Below are 12,507 nucleotides of genomic sequence, written 5' to 3'. Positions count from 1 at the left end.
TAAAATGATTGTGTTATAATTCTCGAAGCCTGCCCTAGGAAAGGCACAGTGCACATCAGTCGCTGGCCTGTGCGTGTGTGTTTATGTATGTGTGTGAGTGAGTGAGTGTGTGAGTGTGTGAGTGAGTGAGGGAGTGTGTGTTCACATGTAATGAACAACACATCACAGTAGTCAGGTGGTATGGGTGCACAAGGGAGATAAGGGAGTGTTTCTGTGAGTTTACGCTGCTATGATCATGGTGTTGGTTTCCTTTGTCAGTACAGCCTCAAGGCTCTAGTAGAAACCCTGTATAGCACCCGTAACCCAATACAATCGAGGACAGGCTAACCGAATAAACAACAAAGACAACATGAAAGTATGAAAAGGAATTCAAATAGTTTGGGGAGGGGCCTCGTCCCCGAGGGATGATCCTCTGAGCCAGATGCTGTGATGCCGGTAGCCCTATGCGGGGTAGCTGGCATCACAACTACTCCCCCATCTGTGAGAAAGAGGATCCGATGATCAGCTGGTGGCGTTGGGGAAGTGAAGGGTCGGCTGTGAGCCTTTTGCTGTACGATGCAGTTGAGAAATATCAAAATAGAGAATAAACTGAACTTCAATGACTGTGCCTTTGCAAAGATAAAGACATTTCAACAGATAATGTTTTTTATAACGCAAACTGAACCATTTTATTGTCGAAAGTCATATCTTCCAAATGTTCTATAAATCTGTCCTGCAGAGTGTGCTGTCCTTTGGTCTGATATGCGTGTTCAGAAACATGTTTCAGCGCTTGATTGATACGGCAGGAAGGATAATTGGTATAGATCAAGAATCAGCCTCCAACTTGTACACAAAACGCATCCTCCTAAAACTCGAAAGCCTTTTACAGGACAGTACTCATCCTGGTGGGATAATAAAATTGATCTGAATCTGAGAGAAACGAGGCCTTCATTTAAGTACATCACAAGATGTATTCCCATTGGTCAGAAGAGAGCAGTTCTTAGTGAGCATGTAAAAAGAACATATAGGACAGTGATGCAATACGCCCTACGTGGAGCCAACGTTGAGGAGAACAGCTATGAGTTAGCATGATCCTGATGTTAGCTCACCCTTTTGAAAATGAAAGTGCCAGAGCACGCAATGCTTTCCGAATGAATATACAATTTGACAAATCATTAACTCAAGGCAGTCATGGAAATCCAAAATCGTTGAATGAGCACTCAAGTAATCTTGAAGCTTGAAGCACTGGCCCCAGATGTGGAAAGCAGCACGGTTCGCGCTGAACTACTTCGGCTGTTAACTACAAGACTTCAAAGACAAGATGCATGATGTTCAGCAACAACACGTTTAGGGACAAGAGATTGTTATAGAAGTTGCGCCAGGCCCAAGCTATCAGTGGCATGACTGTGCGACAACCAATGAACGATAATCACGCTAGTGACTTTGACATTGTGTGGGGTAGACTGATAGCCGACCAGCCTAATCATGCTTTTTGGAAGATACAAGCATGAAGGGAGAGATCTGATTGCTACCAGTAGTTGTGGTGTGACCGCCAATGAATGAACATTTATGAAAATGCATAGAGTGATGAGAAAATAGGCGTACTGAGCTCAAGCAGCACAAATGAAATATTCCCCACTGAAAAAAAATGATTTGATAAAATAACAGTGCTATTACAAAGCACCACTTTAAGGTAAAGCTACAACAAAGACAACAAAAGTAACCTACGCAATTAGCCACGATAGGCAACGGCATGTCAATGTATCTGAACAGAGAGGATGTGGATGAGTCTGCTGTGAACCTTCTGCTGGAAGACGTAAGTGGGAGAACCATTGGTGAATAACAATTGGTGGGAAGAGATTCAAGGTCCTTATTGCCCAGGTATGCCCATGAGTTGTTTAGCAAGCGGTAGAGTTGCATTATTCAGCTGTGTTCATTGGCCATAGGGTAATAGGTGATTGACATTCTGCACGTGGCTAATTGATATAGTAAAAGTGACATGACACTGTGCTGTTGATGAGAACATATCGACAACGGATATGAATTCCTGCTGCGCCCGTGGGAAGGAAACAATGTGAATGTGTCATGCTTACGGGAGGAAGGAGCAAGCCATTCAGACTGCCTTACTGATTGAACCTACTCCATCAACCTCATTTACCCACCAGCCACACTGTCTCTATTTTTCAGGATCTTAGTGCACACAGAAAACTGCACTTAACAAACTTAACCTATTTGCCTGTTTGTGCAAACTCATGATGCATTTGTCAAAAACTGCAACTGTTGCGTTTTTCTAAAAACTGCAACTGTTGCGTTTTTCTTTTTCTTGAGGTGAAGAAAAAGGCATTAGGCCCTTAAGCAGAGGTCGTAATGTTGAGTTGTGTGGTTTTTAATGGAAATGCCCAGCGCTGTTGTCAGGGTTCGAGACACATCACCTTGAACTTCCGCCAGGCTGGCTCCCATGATGCATTGCGGTGTCAGGGAAGCGTTGTAAGAAGTGGATCTTCACACTGAAATGTTCCGGCTGAGGAGGCATGCTGGGGCCATGCTGAGTCCACTCTGTCCCTGTCCTCACTTAATGTCTCCCATCTTTCTTCTGGGGATCCATTAAACAGCGTGGGGAAATGTTTTTTTTTTTTTTAACATAGCCATTTAAGTCGCTAAACTTAAAGTCCTCAACCTGCTCAGCAGCCTCTAACCTGGAATCATGAATCATCTCTTATGACTTCATACTATTGTGTGTGTGGGTGTCCATGAGTGGGCATGGTTATGTGAATGTGAGCACATTCATAGATATTGAATTCCACTCTCTTGGAAAACCTTTTTAAATAATAGATCCCACTGGGCACAGATGGCAATTCAATGTCTATTCCATGTTGGTTCAACGTCACTTCATTGAAACGACGTGGAAACAACATTGATTAAACCAGTGTACCCAATGAGATCCTTCCGGATATTATATTGAATGTTTTCCAACTGAAAACTCTGTCGATCAACATAATTTCTAATAGAAAAATAAAAGCATCTCCTGTTCGTGCTGCGTTCAAGCAGAGAGGAAGACATGTTCTGGTTTACCTTTCATTATTCATCAAGCAGAGAGGAAGACATGTTCTGGTTTACCTTTCATTATTCATCAAGCAGAGAGGAAGACATGTTCTGGTTTACCTTTCATTATTCATCAAGCAGAGAGGAAGACATGTTCTGGTTTACCTTTCATTATTCATCAAGCAGAGAGGAAGACATGTTCTGGTTTACCTTTCATTATTCATCAAGCAGAGAGGAAGACATGTTCTGGTTTACCTTTCATTATTCATCAAGCAGAGAGGAAGACATGTTCTGGTTTACCTTTCATTATTCATCAAGCGGAGAGGAAGACATGTTCTGGTTTACCTTTCATTATTCATCAAGCAGAGAGGAAGACATGTTCTGGTTTACCTTTCATTATTCCTCAAGCAGAGAGGAAGACATGTTCTGGTTTACCTTTCATTATTCATCAAGCAGAGAGGAAGACATGTTCTGGTTTACCTTTCATTATTCATCAAGCAGAGAGGAAGACATGTTCTGGTTTACCTTTCATTATTCATCAAGCGGAGAGGAAGACATGTTCTGGTTTACCTTTCATTATTCATCAAGCAGAGAGGAAGACATGTTCTGGTTTACCTTTCATTATTCATCAAGCAGAGAGGAAGACATGTTCTGGTTTACCTTTCATTCTTCATCAAGCAGAGCGGAAGACATGTTCTGGTTTACCTTTCATTATTCATCAAGCAGAGAGGAAGACATGTTCTGGTTTACCTTTCATTATTCATCAAGCAGAGAGGAAGACATGTTCTGGTTTACCTTTCATTATTCATCAAGCAGAGAGGAAGACATGTTCTGGTTTACCTTTCATTATTCATCAAGCAGAGAGGAAGACATGTTCTGGTTTACCTTTCATTATTCCTCAAGCAGAGAGGAAGACATGTTCTGGTTTACCTTTCATTATTCCTCAAGCAGAGAGGAAGACATGTTCTGGTTTACCTTTCATTATTCCTCAAGCAGAGAGGAAGACATGTTCTGGTTTACCTTTCATTATTCATCAAGCAGAGAGGAAGACATGTTCTGGTTTACCTTTCATTATTCATCAAGCAGAGAGGAAGACATGTTCTGGTTTACCTTTCATTATTCATCAAGCGGAGAGGAAGACATGTTCTGGTTTACCTTTCATTATTCATCAAGCAGAGAGGAAGACATGTTCTGGTTTACCTTTCATTATTCATCAAGCAGAGAGGAAGACATGTTCTGGTTTACCTTTCATTCTTCATCAAGCAGAGCGGAAGACATGTTCTGGTTTACCTTTCATTATTCATCAAGCAGAGAGGAAGACATGTTCTGGTTTACCTTTCATTATTCCTCAAGCAGAGAGGAAGACATGTTCTGGTTTACCTTTCATTATTCATCAAGCAGAGAGGAAGACATGTTCTGGTTTACCTTTCATTATTCATCAAGCAGAGAGGAAGACATGTTCTGGTTTACCTTTCATTATTCCTCAAGCAGAGAGGAAGACATGTTCTGGTTTACCTTTCATTATTCCTCAAGCAGAGAGGAAGACATGTTCTGGTTTACCTTTCATTATTCCTCAAGCAGAGAGGAAGACATGTTCTGGTTTACCTTTCATTATTCCTCAAGCGGAGAAGAGCTAGGCTGCCTACCCTCCAGAACGCATAGGTGCTGATAAAGTGTTGGCATGACTCCACAACACTGTTGTCTACTTGAAGATGTGCCTAAGTCAACCAGTTGGGATTCACAATGTACCCTGCCCCCCCCCCCCCCCCCCCCATGCTGTTGAAATAGACTTTAGAGTAGTGAGATATAATAAAGCTCCCCAAAGACAAACATGGCTTGGAAGGGATCACACATCCTCTACTGCTCTGTAAACACCATTCAAAAGACGACGTTCAGTTGGATTCGTTTTTTCCCTCTGTGTTTCTCTCTTACACTGTGTGAAACATCCCCCTGAATTCCAGTTACCAAGTTCAGATAGATTCTAACTCATTAGAGATTCTGAGTGAAATTGACTCACACCGGTGCTGTCTCCTGTAGCTGGAAGGCAGGCTGGGGTCATCATAGAACAGAACTGTTTCATGTCTGTTAATGATGGAAAGTCTACAGTATGTTACAGTGAGTCAGTGGTAAACCTATCATAGTGTTCCTGGTTTACTTAGACCATGTACTGGCCATCGGTAGGTGCATACAGATTCTATACACACTCATGATTCTGTCGAGCTGCACTGATATTCTCTTTACAAAGTTTCTCTGAGGACCCTGTGTAATCCAAAAGTTGCTCTTTCATACTTGGGAATTTATTGCATTCTGTGAAGCATCTTTAGGGGATTGGGCTCCACAATGATTAACTAATCAAATTTTTATAAGAGTGGAAACAAGCTAAGATGATTGGGAATCGCCTGATTCATTTAAAGAATGAATATGTATGCTTGATAGTAGGAGATTAATGTCACTCCTGATGAAAACCAACAGCAGTGTGCCACAGGCTTATGTTGTCTTACATTATGTATGTATTCTATAACCTAATACTGTGCTAATATCTAAGCATCATATTTGACAGATACTTCTGTTGAACCTTGTTCCTATTTGGGCCGCATAGTGTAAAAATAGAACACCAACCAATACCACAACTAGCTACTCCACACAGTGTATGTAATTGGGTATTGTCTGTGTGTGTGTTTATTGACCAATGCCGTTTACTGACCAGGGGACTCGGACTATCCCTTTCACTATACATGTCAGCCTTGATGTCACGGTCGTCCTCCTCGTCATCTGAAGAGGAGAGGCGAGAAGGATCGGAGGACCAAAATGTGGCCTGGGATGTGTTCATGATGAATATTTAATTAAAGAAAGTACTGAACACTGAATACAAAAACAAATAACGACCGTGAAGCTATAAATGAGACCTGTGCTGACACAAGCAACTAACATAGACAATCAACCACAAACAAACAGTGCAACCCAGGCTACCTAAGTATGGCCAACTAATGACACCTGCCTCTGATTGAGAACCATACTAGGCCGAAACATACAAATCCCCAAATCATAGAAAAACAAACATAGACTGCCCACCCAACTCACGCCCTGACCATACTAAATAAATACAAAACAAAGGAAATAAAGGTCAGAACGTGACACTTGATCACTGTTTGACCTCTTGTCTAACTGCTACTCCAGTACAGCACTGACCACTGATCCACAGCACTAAAACACAAATAAGGAAAGGTTATACACCCAGTATCAGCCCCCATGACATAATCTCTACTTGTCCTGATGTCTCTCTAACTAAAGTCTGTGGTGACACAGAAAGGAGAAGCTGGTGACACTGCTGCCTGGTACAAGGGGAAAATGTACACCTGCCACCCCCCCCCACTCCCATCTCACCCCCCTCTGGCCCTGGATGATAACTGGCATCTAATTTCTGACTAGCCCGTTCCATTGTCCCATAGCAGCCACTGATCTGGCTTATCAGTCTTGCCACTCAGGGAGACTGACAGCCAATCCATGCCCTCGCTCCCCTGTGGTGACAGGAGAATATGCCCGCCGTCCAAATGATAATGATATTAACAGTGATGGCTGAGACATGGAGGTCTGTCCAACCCAGGGCCAGGCTGGGCTCTCTATCAGGGCTGGGCTGTGTCTCACTGAAGGCTGCCATACGTGTGTCAGGGATTAGAACTGGGCTGCATGATTGCTCCACTAGCTCAGAGATATGTGTTTGTCTGGGAATGTCTGTCTGTAGCTGGGGTGAAATGGTCTATGTCTGTGTGAGAGAAGAGAGTGATAGAGAGGGGGCAGGAGGGAATCTGGGGGTTAGGACCACTTCAAATGCCTTCTTTGTTTCTGCCTGAATCCTTTGTGCTGACAAAGATATCCAAATACATCAGATTTTGTATTTTCCTTGGGTATAACCTATCAAGGTAGATAAGAGAGTCAATACATTTGGCCCTTATCATATTCAGACAAGAGAAGCCATTTGGCATGAGAGTCCATTGGTCATGGTAGGAGACCATGGGGTGTACAACAATTATTTTAACTAATTGTGTATGAAGAGATCTGCAATCTAAGGATCTCATCATGTCATTTAGATGTTGAGATGAATAGGTAACCTCTCATTCTACCAGACTCTCAGACAGACATAAAGGGATGATTGAGCTAAACAAAATGTGTTTTAGCACCACAATTGTCACAGAACACATCAACTTTGTTTACATAGCACAGATGACAAGAACATCCACTTGGATATAATGTCCTCCAAAATGGGACGCATTAGCTCATCACACCATTGACGTAGCCACGGACGCTAAAAGTGAATTGAATCCCATTGTGACGCATGGGGGGACATGATTTGGCAGGCGGACAGTATGCGGCATGATAGGACCTCCTGAAAATGGCTAGAGTGTATGAACACTTGAGTGGATTGTTCGTCCTTCAGGTCTGAAGCACGGAGAGGAGAACAGAAGACACCTCTTCAGGGAGCACTGAAGGGTCCCCATTCAAATAGCTCATAGCCTTTTGGTCTCTCTTAGTTTTCAAATACAGACCTACCACCAACAACTTAGTCATTTTGTACCATTTCATGAAGTTACACATTTTATTTGGATGATACCACAAGTTCACATTTCAAGGGATGTGACTAATCATCTCTACAGGCTATCCATTCGTAAAATTAGTAATGTATATGTAAGTATCCGACATTGTTGGACTGTAAAAGACCTTTCTGGACCTTTCTGGACCTTTCATCATCCAGTCAGTATTCCTTTAACATATGCCTTTTCCCTTTGTCACAAAACATGTCACATTGAGGGCCATTTCCGTGTTGTCATCTCCGGTTTCATTCAGTTAAATATTGTAGTTGCTGTTATTGCCTTAAACCATAGCTGATCCTTATCTGACATTCAAAATATAACAGTTTTTCAGCAAGTGGATAGTCAAAACGCTTTATTTCTGAACTTTGTTCTAACCCAATTTACATACTCTGTGCCTAGAGGGTGTTTTGACTAAATCTCAAACTAAATCATATTAAGGTTGTTGTCTTCCCTCCATGTTGTCACTCTTTTAGTGGAGCTCTTAAGGGCATTCCCACTGAGCACTTTTACACTACATGGTGGCAAACTGTAGCCAGTGGTGTAAAGTACTTATGTAAAAATAATTTAAAGTACTACTTAAGTAGTTTTTGGGTTATCTGTGCTTTACTTTACTATTTATATTTTTGACTACTTTTACTTCACTACATTATTTTTACTCGATACAAAGATAGAGGTGAAGGGTAGAAGAGAAGTGAGTGAATGAAAGAGAAAGAGGAGGCCAAAGGAGAGAGTTGAAGAGAAAGGAGTGGAAAGAAAGAAGGACCTGAGCCTAGCTCGTCATGCTGGCCTCATCTCAGATGAGTAGACTTGAAACTTCTCAGATGAAGTTTCAAGTCTACTGCAGCGCCATCTGTTGACTGGCTGCATCACCGCTTGGTGTGGTAACTGCTTGGCATCTGGCGACAAGGTGCTACAGAGGGGGGGGGGGGGGGGGGCGATGTCCCTGCCTTCCATGACCTCTATACCAGGCGGTGTCAGAGCAAGGCTCGGAAAATTGTCAAAGACCCCAGCCACCCAAGCTATAGACTGTTCACACTGCTACTGCACGGCAAGTACTGGAGCACCAAGTCTGTGATCAAAAGGCCCCTGAACAGCTTCTACCCTCAAACCATAAGTCAGCTGTACAGTTAATCAAATGGCTACCCAGACTATTTGCCTTGACCCTTTTTTGCACTGACTCTCTTGCACTGACGCTATACACACATACACTTGACTCTGTCCACACTCCAACACACACACCCTAGTGCTACTCTGTTTATCTATCCTTATTGCCTAGTCACTTTTACCCCAACCTACATGTACATATTACCTCAACTACCTTGTACCCCTGCACATTGGCTCTGCACAACAACTCCTTTTATACAATATAGTTAATGTATTACTATTTTACATTTTTATTTGCTAATTTTCTTACTTTTTAACTCTGCGTTGTTGGGAAAGGGCTTGTAACTAGGCATTTCACTGTAAAGTCCACACCTGTTGTATTTGTCGCATGTGACAAATAAAATGGATTTGATTTGAAGTGAAGTGAGAGTAGAAAGGCTGCCTTTTAGCCCCAGTCCCTAGGAACGTTTGACACACTCTTTCACTAGATGTGACTTTCTAGCAGTGGTGTAAAGTACTTTAGTAAAAGTACTTTAAAGTACTACTTAAGTAATTTTTCTTTGGTACCTGTACTTTACTATTTATATTTTTGACTACTTTTAATTCACTACATTCCTTAAGAAAATATTGTTGTTTTTACTCCATACATTTTCCTCGACACCCAAAAGTACTTGTTACATTTTGAATGCTTAGCAGGACAGAAATGGTCCAATTCATACGCTTATCAAGAGAACATCCCTGGTCACCCCTACTGCCTCTGATCTGGTGACTCACTAAACACAAATGCTTTGTTTCTGAATGTTGGTGTGTGTCCCTGGCTAGCTGTAAATTTAAAAAACACTAACAATTGTGCCAACTGGTTTGCTTAATATAAGGAATTTGAAATAAGTATTCAAATTATAAATTAAGTATATTTTAAACCAAATACTTTTAGACTTTCACTGAACTAGTATTTTACTGGGTGACTTTCACTTTTACTTAAGTCATTTTCTATTAAGGTATCTTTACTTTTACTCAAGTATGACAATTGGGTACTTTTTCCACCACTGCCTTTAGAAGGTTTTGAGTAGGGTTGCAAAGGGAAAGTATATTACTGGAAACTTTCTAAACGACCAGAATTTTGGTAACTTTTAAGTATCTTTGGAATTTGTCAGATGGCCTTATTATCTCTGGCCCTCTGTGTGACCATATCACATGTCAAATGTATAAAATAATAAGATGATTTTAAATAAAAAAATTGAATGACAAAGCTGTAAAACAAGGTCATATCTACAGTTGAAGTCAGAAGTTTACATACACATAGGTTGGAGTCATTAAAACTCGTTTTTCAACTACTCCACTCATTTCTTGTTAACAAACTATAGATTTGGCAAGTCGGTTAGGACGTCTAATTTGTGCATGACACAAGTAATTTTTCCAACAATTGTTTACAGACAGATTATTTCACTGTATCACAAATCCAGTGGGTCAGAAGTTTACATACACTAAGTTGAATGTGCCTTTAAACAGCTTTGAAAGTTCCAGAATATGATGTCATGGCTTTAGAAGCTTCTGATAGGCTAATTGACTGCATTTGAGTCAATTTGAGGTGTACCTGTGGATGTATTTCAAGGCCTACCTTCAAACGCAGTGCCTCTTTACTTGACATCATGGGAAAATCAAAAGAAATCAGTCAAGACTGCAGAAAAAAGTTGTAGACCTCCACAAGGCTGGTTCATCCTTGGGAGCAATTTCCAAATGCCTGAAGGTACCACATTCATCTGTACAAACAGTAGTATGGAAGTATGAACACCATGGGACTACGCAGCCGTCATACTGCTCAGGAAGGAGAAGGGTTCTGTCTCCTAGAAATGAACGTACTTTAGTGCGAAAAGTGCAAATCAATCCCAGAACAACAGCAAAGGACCTTGAAGATGATGGAGGAAACAGGTATAAAAGTATCTATATCCACAGTAAAACGAGTCCTATAACGACATAACCTGAAAGGTCGCTCAGCAAGGAAGAAGCCGCTGCTCCAAAACCGGCATAAAATAGCCAGACTATGGTTTGCAACTGCACATGGGGACAAAGATCGTACTTTTTGGAGAAATGTCCTCTGGTCTGATGAAAAAAAGAGAACCGTTTGGCCATAATGACCATCGTTATGTTTGGAGGAAAAAGGTGGATGCTGCAAGCCGAAGAACACCATCCAAACCATGAAGCACGGGGGTGGCAGCATTATGTTGCGGGGGTGCTTTTCTGCAGGAGGGACTGGTGCACTTCAAAATTGATGACATGAGGGAGGAAAATTATGTGGATATATTGAAGCAACTTCTCAAGACAAAATTCAGGAAGTTAAAGCTTGGTCGCAAATGGGTCTTCCAAATGGACAATGACCCCAAGCATACTTCCAAAGTTGTGAAAAAATGGCTTAAGGACAAAGTCAAGCTATTGGGGTGGCCATCACAAAGCACTGACCTCAATCCTATAGAAAATGTGTGGGCAGAACTGAAAAAGCGTGTGCGAGCAAGGAGGCCGACACACCTGACTCAATTCACCCAACTTATTGTGGGAAGCTTGTGGAAGGCTACCCAAAATGTTTGACCCATGTTAAACAATTTAAAGGCAATGCCACCAAATACTAATTGAGTGTATGTAAACTTCTGACCCACTGGGAATGTGATGAAAGAAATAAAAGATGAAATAAATAATTCTCTACTATTATTCTGACATTTCATTCTTAAAATAAGTGTTGATCCTAACTGACCTAAGAAAGGGATTTTTTTAGTATGATTAAATGTCAGGAATTGTGAAAAACTGAGTTTAAATGTATTTGGCTAAGGTGTAAGTCAGACTTCAACTGTATGTACCATCAACTCTGTGAGTACCAAGTGTTTATTTTTTGGGTTTCAGCATGAAATATCCTATTGTTTTTACACACTTGTTTATTTTACTATGTCAATATATCTTTGTTGTAAATGTTTTGCTGCCAGACAGCACTTGAGAAAATAAGTCAATAGTTGGAAGAGGTACAGAGTTCATTGTTGATTAGATGCTTTTTTCATTAATTTGGCTTATTTTCTCTTGAACAATACGGTCTATCCACTAGAAACTCATGAACACAGATTAAAAAAGGAATACATTTTTAAAAAGTTATTCAAGTATGAATTACCAAAGTTACCATAAATTGCCATATATTACCTGTTAATTACCGAAATGACCAAAGATTCCGGTATGAGGGCACAAGGCGAGACCTAGATGCAGACACAGGAGGCAGATGGTTTGAGTCTTTGATATTTATTAATAATCCAAAAGGGGTAGGCAAGAGAATGGTCGTGAACAGGCAAAAGGTCAAAACCGGTTCAGATTCCAGGAGGTACAGTGGGGCAGGCACGCTCGAGGTCAGGGCAGGCAGAAGGGTCCAGAAAACAGGCAAGGGTCAAAACCGAGAGGACTAGCGAAAGAGAATAGAAAAGGCATGAGAACGGCAAAAACCACACTGGTTGACTTGGAACATACAAGACAATCTGGCACAGACAGAGAGAAAACACAGGTTTAAATACCCAGGGGATAATGGGGAAGATGGGTGACACCTGGAGGAGGTGGAGACGAGCACAAGGACAGGTGAAACAGATCAGGGTGTGACATCAGGTAACCTTGGTAAATTAGCGGTAGCTTTGCAACCCTAGTTGTGTGATGTAGAACTTCTTCTTTGTGTGCCTGTCTTTTCCATGAGGTTAAGGAAAGAGTTGGCAGTAGTTTCTACATCATTTTCTCAAATAGGGCTATCTTCTGTATACCACTCCTACCTTGT

At 41.3% G+C, this 12,507-nt stretch overlaps 1 protein-coding gene across 2 annotated transcripts in view; it reads left to right on the top strand.

Moving 5' to 3' along the window:
* cdh13 (cadherin 13, H-cadherin (heart)) overlaps positions 1–12,507 on the top strand; it is a 545,258-nt gene that overhangs the window by 425,989 nt on the left and 106,762 nt on the right. The gene's annotated exons all lie outside the window — the stretch shown is intronic.

Source organism: Oncorhynchus kisutch, linkage group LG22, assembly GCF_002021735.2.
Source record: "Oncorhynchus kisutch isolate 150728-3 linkage group LG22, Okis_V2, whole genome shotgun sequence".
Taxonomy (NCBI): Eukaryota; Metazoa; Chordata; class Actinopteri; order Salmoniformes; family Salmonidae; genus Oncorhynchus; species Oncorhynchus kisutch.
This window is presented reverse-complemented; position numbering and strand designations above follow the sequence as displayed.